Source organism: Polyodon spathula, chromosome 3 (genome assembly GCF_017654505.1).
Source record: "Polyodon spathula isolate WHYD16114869_AA chromosome 3, ASM1765450v1, whole genome shotgun sequence".
Lineage (NCBI taxonomy): Eukaryota > Metazoa > Chordata > Actinopteri > Acipenseriformes > Polyodontidae > Polyodon > Polyodon spathula.
The window spans coordinates 42096845-42111467 of NC_054536.1; the positions used below are offsets into that span (position 1 = coordinate 42096845).

General features: G+C 41.3%; 1 protein-coding gene across 1 annotated transcript in view; it reads left to right on the plus strand.

Annotated features, from left to right (window-relative positions):
• The first annotated feature begins 357 nt into the window (after nt 1-357).
• The window catches only part of gmds (GDP-mannose 4,6-dehydratase), a 449938-nt gene continuing 435672 nt past the window's right edge, over nt 358-14623 (plus strand). The window contains exon 1 of the mRNA XM_041245279.1: nt 358-391. The gene's annotated coding sequence lies outside the window, so the exon portion shown is untranslated. The remainder of the gene's footprint in view (nt 392-14623) is intronic.

Sequence of the window (14623 nt, forward strand, 5' to 3'; positions counted from 1 at the left end):
TCTTTGTGAGACTGCCAGAGTTATGATGGTTTAACCAAGTCCCGCCAAGTCCCCTAGATATGTCACGCTTATGAGCATATTAATTTAACAGCAGGAATAGGTACAAGATGCCAACAAGAGTGAGGTAACCACGCATAAGAAATGGAAGCTGTATGATTCTCAGATTTAATGGATAGAGAGAATTGGTGAAATGCATCCTAAAAAAACATGGACATTTTACAAAATAGTATGTTTATAATTGACATTTGGTCTTTTTCTTTTTGTCTGATACAGTTCCTTAACACGTGGGACAAGAGGTCACAAGTCTTTCCAAAAATGTTTCACAAGGATTGCAAGGAAAAAATAGCCATTAAAAGACTTCTCAGTGGTGTCTCATGAGCATCCTGTGACTGTAAGTAAACTCTTATGTTTTGAAATGCTTTAGACAAATAGAAGAAAGTGGCGAACGGACTGTTTTAATGTGTCAGGCTTTGTTCTAGTGACAGCTAGGAGTTGTTTCTAATTCTTTCTTAACTGTCTGGTTTATTTATAGCTGGAACCTTTACAAACCCATTTCTGTCAAGCAGATAGAATGTCTGGGGGTCAGCTTGGTATGACATATAGGTCTTTTCCAGGAGTACTTTCTCTGCCAGAACATCCTGTCCAGACCATTCAGTGCAATAAAAAAAATGAGACGTGTAATGAGAAAATATAATTGCTGTACTTGGACCTAGTAGCCAGCCACTGAAATTGCTCAGTGAGATATGCAAAGAAATTGTCGTGTGTGTACAGTGGTTCATCTATTATTTGAAATACAGTGCAATATTGACAAAGCTTTACTCCTTTTTTATGGATAGAAGAATTTGATATTCATTAAACTGTTCTGTTCTGTTCACTTCCTAACAACAGTAGAGAAACTCTTATGATTATATTCTGTGATTAGTGTTCCTCAGTGTTTTATTTCTGTTTTAAGTATTCAAATAGTTATTGTTTTTTCATTATATATAAAAAAAAAAGTAATTACATGTCACACAATGGCCAATTAATTAAATGAAATTCAACAATATGTCTTTCTCTGCCTACTGAATTTTTTCCAATTTGTGTGTCACATGGTATTCTGCGACATAGCTGTATCCAATTTCTTATTGTTTTTATTTTTAAAAAAGTATTATTAATAACACAATTTAAGCAGTTTATTAAGAGCATTGTTGCCTACCTCAAAATGAAAAAAAAAAGCTTATTCTCAATTTTGGATCAGTCTTAAGCTACATAACTACATGCGCATGACATTTTCAGTGACAAAGACAATAGGATTATACTACGCCCAGTATTTCCTGGAATTCCAACTTCCAGAATCACATGCTCACATCAGAAAATAGATACCATAAAAGATAGTAAAATGATTTGTTTTGTTTTTCAGTGAAATTGCATATTCTTAATTTGACTTGCTTTTTGAGGTTTTCTCTAAGTTTAAGCAATGCAGTGTATGTATGCAATCTATACCTTTAAAATCCCACAATCAGTTTCAAACATAATTATTATTATTATTTTTTTTTTTTTACACTTCTGCCTCAGGAGACTGCTTTTACTTAGTCTTTTGCAATGTAGTTAACAATCTACAGCTCTGAAGATGAAAATTACAATGTTCCTGTTGAAATTGATCTTACAAACAATTAAAACTTTAAAATAATAAACCTCTTACATAAAATCCCCAGTGTGTTAGTGCATATTTGAGTGAAATGATTACATTTATTTGAAAAGAATAAATATGTAGAAATAATAAGAATTCTCACAAGCCAAATAAACAAAATTCAAACAAATAACATGAATAGCTACCTTCCTTCCAAAACATTTAACAAGAATCAAATTTAGTTTATCCAGTAAGCCACATTACGTAATAGGATTATAAAGTTATACAACCACAAAGTTAGCAATTCATTCCATTACATACATCTCAACCAGCAGATGGAGACACAGCAACTAAGAACTTGACTGTAACTTAACATGCAGAATATGATACTGCAACCATTTATTATTTGTGTGTTTGTTTTCAATACAGAAGGTTTTTCTTGGTATTATTGGTATTATTATTATTTTTAAAGTATATATATATATATATATATATATATATATATATATATATATATATATATATGTATATATATATATATATATATATATATATATATATATATATATATATGTATATGTATATATATATATATATATATATATATATATATATATAATATATATATATATATATATATATATATATTATTATTATTATTATTATTATTATTATTATATATCTATAGTACAAAAAGTCACTCAGAACGGATCTTGCCCCAAATACCCTTTATGGGATTAGTGTTTTTACTTGCATTACATAATCATTAATATGTCTATCTTTTAAGGTGATGGTAACTACACTTATTATAATATTGTAGTATGGGGGGGTAGCTGCAACAAGGGGCCCATGTAAAATGGACGGTGTTATGGATTGGGGATCTGTGCTCATGTTTAAATTGTACTCATTTTGTTCTAAAACATATTTATCATATAATATGCTGTAATATTTGAGTTATTGTGCTAAGAAAAGTAAGTATATATTTAATCTATTTAACTTGTATTCTTTTACATGCTTCTAGTCAAAAGTAAATGTAGATTTTTTTTTTTTTTTTTTAAAGTACCTTTTAAAAAACAAACTTAACAGGAATACCTTTTAATATCTATACCTTGTCCGATGTAAAAATAATTAAACACTGAAATGTAGGTTTTTAAAATACATGTTCTGATTGTAACGAGATATCCTTTTGGTTGAGGTCTATTTAGACAGAGCTGTGGTAAGACGTACATTAAAAGATTAGAAGGATCGTTCTGTATTTACACTGTTGACAGGTTAAGCACCTCAGGGGAAGGAATGCAAGAGCTGCAAATCAAGGTTCATGCTTCTGCAGAACTGTAGACCGTCCTCCCTTTAGATTTTGCATTATCAAGTGTAGGCAAAGGTATATTTTCTGCACAAAAGGCTTCAGTTAATTTTAAGTTGGTGGGGAATGTACAGGTGCAGGAGTGATGTGGTGTGTAATTTTTATTTTTAACAATCCAGGTCTGCTGACCAAATAATGAACCCTGGCAAGACACAGCAATGTGTAGTGCAGGGGGTAAATAATAATGGGTTTGAAATCCCAAACAATAAACACAAGTGTTCTTCCCAGAATGTACAAATACAGTCACCAGTCCTGGGTGCGTGCTGTAGTGCGCTTGATGGGTGATACAGTTTATTGTGTGACAATAGTGTAGTGCTGTTCTACATTTTGTACTGGCCCTTGGCAACAGCTCCAGAACCTGTTAGACTTCTACTAATACAACAAGCAACAATTAGAGACAAAAGAAACAAAACACTCACGATACGTTATCACAATGCCTTCTGAGTTACTTTCTCGTAACCAAAACGAAGGAACAGATTGTGTCTCTCCGTCCCCTTTTATGCCGTCACACATGAGTGCAACCACCCCTTCAATCCGTGACTGCAACATAGTTTCCCTTCCGGATTGATGAGTTAATGCACCAGAGTTCCGCCCCCTTTCTAGCTGGCCGACTTCCCTTGAACCCTGGGAAAGAACTGTCGGGCCAACCCGTCCAAGGTACTGTGTGCTCACTACTCAGTGCCCTCACAGGTCAGGAGGGAGATTTACCACCAAGAATCACTGTATTTCTGTCATGTAACCCACCATTCAGAGTGGAGCCATAGGAACACTTGGCTGAATGTACCTTTCACATTACTCCCCCCTCCCCATTTAATGGCCAAACACTCCTTTTCGACCACTGAGTAGTTGCACTCCCGAGGATGCATCTTTTTACTGATATACAATATCGGGTGTTCTACTCCTCAACAACATTACTGGGGAGTTGGTTCCACACCCTCACGATTCTCTGTGTATAAAAGTGCCTCCTATTTTCTGTTCTGAATGCCCCTTTGTCTAATCTCCATTTGTGACCCCTGGTCCTTGTTTCTTTTTTCGGGACGAAAAAGTGTCTTGGGTCGACATTGTCAATACTTTTTAGAATTTTGAATGCTTGAATCAGGTCGCCACAGAGATTCAATTCTTTTAGCCTGTCTGCATATGACATGCATTTTAAACCCAGAATAATTCTGGTCACTCTTCTTTCTAGAGCAGCAATATCCTTTATGTAGTGAGGTGACCAGAAATGAACACAGTATTCTAGATGAGGTCTTACTAATGCAAAGTTTTAACATTACTTCCCTTGATTTAAATTCAACACTTTTCATAATATATCCAAGCATTTTGTTGGCCTTTTTTATAGATTCCACAATGTCTAGATGAAGACATTTCTGAGTCAACATATACTCCTAGATCTTTTTCATAAATTCCTTCTTCAGTTTCAGTATGTCCCATATGATGTTTATAAAGCACATTTGCATTGGCTGAGTGCAGTACCTTACACTTTTCTCTATTAAATGTCATTTGCCATGTGTCTGGCCAGTCCTGAATCTTGTTTAGATCAATTTGAATGACCTTTGCTACTGCAACAGCATTTGGCACTCCTCCTATTTTCATCTGCAAATTTAACAAGTTTGCTTACTATACCAGAATCTAAGTCATTAATGTAGATTATGAATAGCAGAGGACCTAACACTGATCCCTGTGGTACTCTACTGGTTTCCTCGCTCCATTTTGAGGTTTCTCCTCTAATCAGTAGTTTCTGCTTTCTACATGTTATCCAATCCCTAATCCATGTACATGCATTTCCTTCAATCCCTACTGCGTTCAGTTTGAGAATTAATCTTTTATGTCGGACTTTGTCAAAAGCTTTCTGGAAATCTAAATAAACCCTGTCATATGCTTTGCAATTATCTATTATCAATGTTGCATCCTCAAAAAAATCAAGCAGGTTAGTTAGACACGATCTCATCTTATCTTAAACCATGGTGACTGTCTCCCAGGATACTGTTACCATATAGGTAATGTTCCATTTTGGCTCTAGTTTCCATAAGTTTACATATAATAGAAGTCAGGCCTATTGGTCTGTAGTTACCTGGTTCGGTTTTGTTTCCCTTTTTGTGGATCAGTGTTATGTTTGCAATTCTCCAGTCTGTCGGTACAACCCCTGTGTCAAGAGATTGTTGCATGATCTGGATTAGCAGTTTGTAAATAACTTCTTTCATTTCTTTGTGTTCTATTGGGAGGGTTTCATCCGGTCCAACGAACTTGGCAATAGCGCTTACCTTCCGGAAGTCCACACAGAAGCGGTTTGTGCTGTCTTTCTTGGCCACTATGACAATTGGACTGCACCACTCACTCCTGGAAGGCTCAATCACCCCAATTTCGAACATGTCCCATACCTCTTTGCGAACGCCACTTTGTCGACTTTTGCTGATCTGAAACCAATTGTTCCCCCATCTAAATAATTTTAGTTATAAGGGTCTCTGGACAGGGGCCTAAATCATCCTTTACATTGCCTGGGGCTATAAATAAGGCCTTCTTTGACATGATGAATTTCATGTTCATTACGGTGACCGGGCTATCTAATTTCATAATTAACCTTTACTATAGCCCAAATCACTTCATATGGCCCCTGCCATTTAGCACATAGTTTCAATTCTGAGGGAAGCAGCAGCAGATTGAGAATGCCAGGAGGCTGTCAGCTGTACAAGAGCTCAAGGGGGAGAACCCTGTTGAACTCTGCGGTACCTCTCTCACTGCAAAAAGGAGATAAGGAAGAAGAGATGCCCAATGCTTTTGCTCTGGTTCACAAATCATCTCAGCATCTGCTTCAGGGTCTGATAGAAACGTTCCAACAAACCATCCATCTGTGGATGATAATCAGATGTCCTGATGGGACGTATTTTTAGTATTTTATAAACTTGATGTGACGTGTTAGTTCTGTGATGGTGCAAATATAGTACTAGGTGGTGGATTGTGCCGATCGCCAGCTTATTTTGAACCCCTGCATTCACTGTCACTATTTTTGTTTTGAAAATAATAGTTTTTTTTTAGCAATCATTTTTAACATTTTAGCCTCTCGAGTGCTTAACACATAAAACTCTCTGATTGGTTAAATGTTGTGTCAAGACATAACACAACTGTCATGTGGTTCCAAGATTTTTTTTTTTTTTTTCATGCAGCAATGGTCTGCTAGAAGCGAAATCAGTCCTTATTGTTAAAGGCACAGTAGCATCTGCAGGCGGATTGGGGTTTTCCTGAAAAGGCCTTGGGAGAATCCTGTTCTTGTTTCCCGCAGGTCTCTTTCTGACTCTTTTGCGACGATCTGGTGGATATTGGTATTGCAGGCAAGTATACAGCTCGCTTTGTTCCACCATGCAAAGACCTCTGCTGGCAAACCCTGGAACAGCACTCGTTGTATGTCAGTGTTAAATAAGACCATTTCAAACTAATCTTTCATGAAGTAGTGTAATTATTTGTTCAAACTTTCATTTTATATTCCTCAATGAATCATCACACAGTGTCCCTCTAAAACTGTATTTACAACAATTGTTTTTCTCTTCAATAAAACAGGACTACACCCAGTCCCAATCTTCCTCTACCTTCTTGTCCCAGACACAGATACTAACAGCAAGATTTGCTGGACATATACAATCATTCCTTCTTGGAATAAAAAGTTCCATTTTTGTAGACCACAGCATGAGGCTCAGTTGGTTGTAAACAAATCCCGTACAATCCTTTCAGTTCCTGAAGAATGTAGATCAATGAAGAAGACAAACATCCACACTGGAAAGTATCCGATTTCTGTTCTTTTCTAATTTCACTATCATTTTCAGGCTCTGTTTAGTTTTTTCTCGATTACCATTCACAATGACCATACCCTTTTCTCTATTACCAGCCACCAAGGCTACACGACACACAGTGGGTGCGTTAAGTAAGTGAGCGGCTCAGAGCAGCTCAGTAAAAGAATCAACTTAACTACTTGTTCAGTTCCGTTCCTGCTGAACCGCTCAGATCGCTCCAGAGCATTTCCCATCAGTGATCAGAGGGAGCGGACTCAATGGCCACCTGCAGGAAACAAGTGGAGATGACAGGCAGGATTGACAAATACGTTTGTCAAGAACGATTAACTGGTTTCGACTGGTTTTCGAATTTGCATCATTAAATTTAATTTAAAAAAAATGTAGAGCTGTGTGGCAAAGTACCCGCCCCTGTGTGTATTTTGTGTTATATGTTGTATGTTAATGTTGGTGTATAGTCATTGGTACACGGGATATAAACGGGTCTGTGTAACACAAGTGTTTAAAATGTATATTTGTATTTAGGTATGAGGATTGCACAGCACTTCACGTGCAAGTAAAAAGTAATAATATGCGAGCACGGGGAATTGCACTTTATTAATTCATGTGCAGTTGTACTGCGACTCCAATTGAACGATTGATTAGCAATCAAGTCTCGGTACAGCTGTATAAAAGCAACATGTTTTCACTCACTTGGGGTTGTGTGTTTGATGAGTGGAGAACGGGATTGGAGACGATTGGAGAGGTAATACTGATCGTTAAAATAATAATAATAATAATCGTTAAAAATATCTGCTCACCGTGTTTGTCTGTGTAGTCTGTTTTGTTCATCTCTTTGTTTTGGCGAATGTGTCGTGTCCTGTGTGTTTTTGTTTGTTACAGCCTTTTTATTTACTGTTCTGTTCTTTCATTAAATGCTGAGCGCAAGCAAGCGCTCAGCTCAACCCAACTCCACCTCTCTGTCATTTATTTCCTGGTTCCTGTTTCTGGTCTGATGTCCCCTTTGGCTGTCTTTGTGACATACTCATGACAGACTACCAGCGACTCCTAGATGCAACCAGAGCAGGAACCGCAGTTTCTTGTTTAAAAAAACCAAAAACAAAACCAAAAAAAATGTCAGAAGACACCGTCAGTTTGAGGGGCTGGATCCAGGACAATGCTGGGCTGGAGGCCCAGTCCGTGCCCATAGCCATCCGGGTCCTGTGGCTTATGGACAGGGAGTAATGGGAGGCGTACGAGAGAACACACCCCAAACTCCCAAAGTCCTCTGCTACCTGGAGGCATACATAAATAGAACAGCACCCGAGGTAGCAGGGTCTCCAGCGCCCAGGCGGGGGGACCATGAGAGTCCGGTGCCCAGACGGGGGGACCGCAGGAAACCAAAGCCTGAGGGACTGCTGTTGCCACCTCCGCCAGCAAAGGAAGAATGCCTGCTGATCCCATCTCCACCAGCAGAGGAAGAATGCCTGCTGTCCCCATCTCCACCAGCAGAGGGTGAGTGCCTGCTGGTATCACTTGCCCTACCGTCACCACCTGGAGGAGAGGAGCAGGTGCTTCCTCTGCCTCCATTACCTTCCCCTGCAAGTGAGGGAGAACCGCACCAGTCCCCTGCAAGTGAGGGAGAGCAGCACCAGTCCCCTGCAAGTGAGGGAGAGCTGCACCAGTCCCCTGTACTAAGGGTAGACTACACGCCGCTCCCACCTCCGCCGCCAGGAGACTACACGGCGCTCCCACCTCTGTCGCCAGAAGACCTCATGCCTTCGCCACCTCCATCGGCAGGAGCAGAGCAGCAGGATCTGCCTGGGCCTCCGCCACCTCCATCAGCAGGAGTAGAGCAGCAGGATCTGCCTGGGCCTCCGCCACCTCCATCAGCAGGAGTAGAGCAGCAGGAGCTGCCTCAGCCTCCGCCAGCTTTTTCGACGGAGTCGGAGGCGGTGGAAAGGAACGTCCTATGATGTCCTAGACATGCTTCCACCACCTCCACCAGCAGTGGCCGAGAAGAGGGCCAACACCCGCACCCCAGCTTGTCCTGACTCCCTGTCTCGCTTCGCCCAAGGATGCCTTCTTCGCTTCGTCCAAGGATGCCTGCCTCGATTCGCCCAAGGATGCCTGTTGCTCCGCATCGCCTTGGTTTGCCTGCCTCGCTTCACCCAAGAATGCCCGTTGCTCCCCATAACCTGGGGTTGCCAGTTGCTCCACATTGCCTAGGGTCGCTGGAACTGCTTCGCCAAGGGTTGCAGTCAGCTCTGCTTGGCCGCAGGTATCAGTGTGGCCGGAGCCCCACCAGAGGGAGCTGCCGGCTATGAAAAAGTGGGGAGAGGTCTAGAGACCACCTTCCCCTGCAGCAGCTTCACTGCTGGAGATCCTGGGGGAGGTCTGGAGACCACCAACCCCAGCAGCTTTTCAGCTGCTGGACTTGCCCCGGCTGAAGGAGCCATTCTGGGAGCTGTCAGCACGTTTGCTGACAGCCGCACCATTGGCAGCATTTCCTCTTCCAGTGGTACAGCGGGAGGAGAGATTCACCCCACTGTCAGCACGTCTGCTGACAGCATGGCCAGTAGCAGCCTGGCTACTGGCAACATTGCCAACCATCAACCCCTTAAAGTCCCTGTTCTTGGCCCAGGACTTTGAGCGAGACTTTGGGGATTTTAAGGGGGGAGGTGGCCATTGAGGCCATGTGTGCTTTGCACAAGGTGGGGTATATGTGGCAAAGTGCCCTCCCCTGTGTGTATTTTGTGTTATATGTTGTATGTTAATGTTGGTGTATAGTCATTGGTACACGGGATATAAATGGGTCTGTGTAACACGAGGGATTTAAAATGTATATTTGTATTTAGGCATGAGGATTGCACAGCACTCCACGTGCAGATTAAAAAGCATATAGTGTGTGGACACGGGAGTGCACTAATTTAATTCACATGCAGTTGTACCGAGATTCCAACTGAATGATTGATTCGCAATCGAGTCTCGGTACAGCTGCATAAAAGCATGCATGTTTCACTCACTCGGGGTTGTGTGTTCGTGAGTGGAGATTGGGTGTGGAGAGGAGAGAATTAAAAACAAAGAGAAAGAAAAGTAAATAAAATGAGTGCTGGAAGCACCAGCACCGTACCTGTTTTGTATTCAACATTCGTCCACCCTGTTTGATAGTATCTATTTGTTTTGTTTGTCTGTTTAATTTGGCCTCAAGTGCCATGTGTTGTTTTTTGTTACCACCTTTTATTTTCTGTTTGTTCATTTATTAAATGCTGAGCACAAGCAACTGCTCAGCTTCACCAAACTCCACATCTGTCTATTCTGTGTTGGTCCCTTTTTCTGGTCTGACGTCATCCACTACAGCTGTCTTTGTGACAATCAAATATAACTAATACAGGGTATGGTAGTGATGTAGTACAGTCATGTAGGGTTGCCACCTTTTCCACATGCCAAACCCGGACATATAAATAAAAATATGTATTTACCGTTAACAGAATGCATTATACTACAGTAATTACTTCAATATGAAATCACAGAAACATCATTATTTATAACATATTTAAAAGTACAATAATGCAAACAGCATTCATCTACCTGTAATTTAGGCGACTTGAAAACCAAACAGAAATCGTTATGCGCGTACCTTACATATTGTTCACGCTGTGCTCCTTTTTGCACAGCATAGTCCTTTAGTACAGTCTCCTTATCTTAACCATTTATCTGTCACTGAAGTTGATTTTACAGGAAATCTACATATTCTAGTTACTGACGCTTCATTTTTTTTTGTGGGGTGTGGAGAATTCACTGACACATGAAACAGAATACCAACGATGGTAAATGAGGAGCAGAATATTTCATATACATGCACAGGTGCTTCAAATAATAATACAAACAAAAGGCGAAAAGAAAAAGAAAATAAAACACTTTTAACAAAACTACAAAATAAAGTGGCTGCGTCCTGCAGCGTCACCCACCACCGCTACACCGGTCGCCTCGGGTCTTCATGCCTTTCTATTTCCTCTCTAAACACTTATAGGATTGCCCACGTTTCCCCATCTATCTCCACATCCCTCCTCGGGTACGTCAATAAATAACTGTGTGTTGCTTGCTTGATTGTGCTTTCTCTCCAGCTGCTGCCGTTCTTTCTCCAGGTTTGTTTACACTGGTGGTCCTGTACCTAGCATCACTGGACGTCTTTGAAAAAGGGCAGTAGAGAAACATTCTTTTCTTGGCTGAGCGACCACCTCACGGCCCGCCTCCTGACCACTCAGAGAGAGGAAGAGGCAACACACCCTCTCCCAACCTCCCTGTAACAATGCCATGAATGACAGGGGATCCCAAAGGGCTCCCAAGCTCTTCCTGCAGGATCTGCATGCATCAGACAGCCAGCACAGAACTCACCCTGTTGCAAACCCCATAGAAATGTATGATACTCTTAAACCAAATATGTCATATATATTGTTTTAATTGTGAGTCCATTTAATGAAAGATGTCTACTTGTGCCAGAATGTAATGTTGCTGGTACTATATGAGGTACCCTTGTGCTAAAATCTAGCGCCATAACATCAAATTTGCAAACCTGGCCTAGAGTCCCATAAGAAATAGATTTAGCAGTATGTCATACATTTTTAAGAGGTGCTTCAGTACAACAGCCAGAGTTAATAATGTCAAGTATATTTTGAAAACAATCCTATTTCCTGACTGTCAGTCTGCCTCTTTCACAGCCACTCTAACACAACTACAGTACTCTCTCTGCTTTCTGTTATATTGCTTAATAAATCACAAAGTGAAACTATATTTTAATATTTGGTTTATCTGTTTTCTATATTATGATATCTATTTTGGATAATCGTGTATTTATTATTATTATTATTATTATTATTATTATTATTATTATTATTATTATTATTATTATTATTATTATTAATAAAGGCAACCGGTGAATACAATTCTGTTTAGCACCCCCTAAACAAAAGGGGGTGCCAACAAGGACTGGCCATTAACTAATTAAAATGAAAAAACAGTTCAAAGGACTGCAAATTATATGTTCAAAACAAAAGGGGGGGCACGCCACCCAGAGCCCACTGGTCGACAAAGGCCGATATGTCGCCAGCAGACTCTGCATGGGCGTGCTCTAACTTAACCCTGGACCGGATCAGGGCCCTGAACATGGCTCCGCAGTCAGAGAGACCCTCCCTGGTCATCTTACGCTTCCTGGTCTTGTAGATGGCCAGTCTAGCAAGAGCCAGGAGCAGATTCACCAGGAGGTCTCTCGCCTTGGTGGAGCCACGAACAGAGTGCTCAAAGATGAGGAGTGTCGGGAATAAATGCAGACAGAACTGCAGCAGAAGATTCCTCAACAGAAGGAAGAAAGGCTGGAGCCTGGAACAAAGAAAATAAATGTGGACTACCGACTTGGACTGACCGCAGAAAGGGCATGCGGCGTCCAAGTTGGTAAAGTGACGCAGGATCTCTCCTGACGCGAGCACTCCATGCAGCACCCTCCATCCTAAGTCCCCAGATCCTCTCAGGACCAATGGGGAGTACAGGGCCTCCTACCGGGGACCGACGCCCTCCAGTGGTCAGAGGGGCTCCCGCCAAGCGGTGTCTCGGTGGGAGATGAGGGCGAGGAAGTGGAGGGTGTGGAGCACCATCGCGTACAGGGTCTTCCTCAATGCGGATCGCAGGGGGGTCAAGAAGAACTGCGAGATCCTGCTCAGATTTTTCTCGAGGGAAGGCCGAGGGGGGTCCCGCGCCTTGGGTTCAATCAGCAGGACTGGAGAGCCGGGAGTAGGGGGGAAGGTTGCTCTCCGGTCCTGAGGACCCCCACAAGATACCTGTCAGAGTCTGGGTCTTTTCAGGGACTCCCCCTGACCCACCAACAGATGATACGGTGGTGGGCTTTGTTGCCCCCTGCTTGGCCCCCCCTGTGGACTTGGCCTCCTTCCTTTTTCTTTGAAGGGGAGTAGTCCACTTGGCAGCCTTCTCCCCCTGCGCGCTGCCCCATGGCGCAGAGGATCCTACTTCCTTGGGGACCTCCTCTCTCTCCCCCCCTTGGATGTTGTTAGGAGGGGGGCAGGTGTCATTTTAACCCCCTCTGTGGGCCTCTTGGAGGCCCTGGGGGGGAGGTGGACTCGGAGGGGCACAGTGCTGGCGCGGATGGTTTTGCACCTTGCTTCAGCTTGGGGCACCTCTTTTGCTGGTGCCCCAGCTCCCTGCAGTGGTAGCACCACACCTCCTCCGAGGAATAAAAAAATGACATAACTGATCCCCTGAAAGGGGACCACACAACTACCCTCCACCACAGATGGTAACCTGGCGTCGGAAGGACAACATGTGGCGGAGGGGCTGGTCTTTGCACTCTAGGGGGATGGAGTGGATTGCTGTTTTCAGCTCTCCTACAGCCTGAGGATGGGGCTTCAGGAGGTCGTCCTTCAGGAAAGGTGGGAAGTTTGAAAGGAGGACCCTGTTGCCCAACCCCTCCAGGGATTCCATGGGAATGTACATCACCCCTCTCAATCGCAGTGTGTGCCAGAATGGTTGACGGCCAGACCACCTTGGCCATGGCCTTGATTGACAGGGTGTCTCTCAGGAGGCATCTGACCCTGTGCCTTCTTGTAATTTTTTTAAAGGGGGCGGCAGCCTCCCCTGCAGCCACCCGTGCCCACTTTTTCGGGGCTGTGGAGCCTGTACATGCATTTTTATTTATTTATTGATGTTGTAATTGTTCATTTACTTATTGTTATTTATATTTATTGTTGTTTTGATGCTTATTTATTTATTGTTATTTTTATGTTTATTTATTTATTTAAATCTTGAGAAAAGTTCTTACTACGCCTTAAAATCGAAGTCCAAACAAACAAAAACAGGTGCATAGATCCACAAACACACGTAGTAGCAGAAGTCAAAAAGGATCTGCACACTATGATCAGGAGAGTGGCGACAAGGAAACCACTAAACAAAGTAAGCGAAAAAAAAATATTTAATTTGACCAAAGAACAAGCAAATAAAGAAATAAAGTGCTCAGTACAAGTGCAAACATTTCGGTCATTTGACCATCATCAGTGCTGTGCATAGACATCAGTAGAAATGTAATATAGACTCTTAAATAATTACATTACGTAACAGGAAAATATCATATATAATGATGATAGGATCATAAAATGTAGTATGTTGATAAATTGATGGATTTAACAAACAGATTATAGCAATTCATATAAATTTGGAATCAGGTTGACACAATTACATAGCATTAATGTTAGTATTACAGAATAAAGATGGTTTATCTTTTTTTTCTGAATATAACAAGATAAACCTAATTCTTCATTAATTCCTTCAGGTTGTACTGTTTTGAGATAGAAAATCAATTTTGCTTCACATTGAAGTAATTTTTGGTTTAGATCACCTCCTCTATGAGGTTGAGTTAAGCTTTGTATACCACATCATTTTAAATCTGAAATTTGGAGTGATTTATCTCTGCCAAAGGCGAATGTATGTCTTTTCTACGGATGGCATGTTTATGTTCATTAATGTGAGCTCGTAGTTGTCTTTTGGTTTTGCCAACATATTGTAAATTGCAAGGGCAAAAGATTAAATAAACAGCAAGTAATGACTTGGGAAATCGTATAGTCTTTGTTAGTAACTTGACTTGTGAAGGTTTTGGTTTTAATAGCGTTGTCAAAAGCTGCACATATCCAACATGAGAAGAATATGTTAATTACTGTACCCCAGTTTAAATGTTTAGCTGTATCTTTAAATGAATCAACATGAGCTAAAATATACTGCATGTTTCTACCTCTATAATGTGTAAAGAGGGGCATATCATGAAATACTTTACTGCCAGTAGTATTAGTAGATAGAATAGATAACAAACAAAACAATAACAGACACAGAACA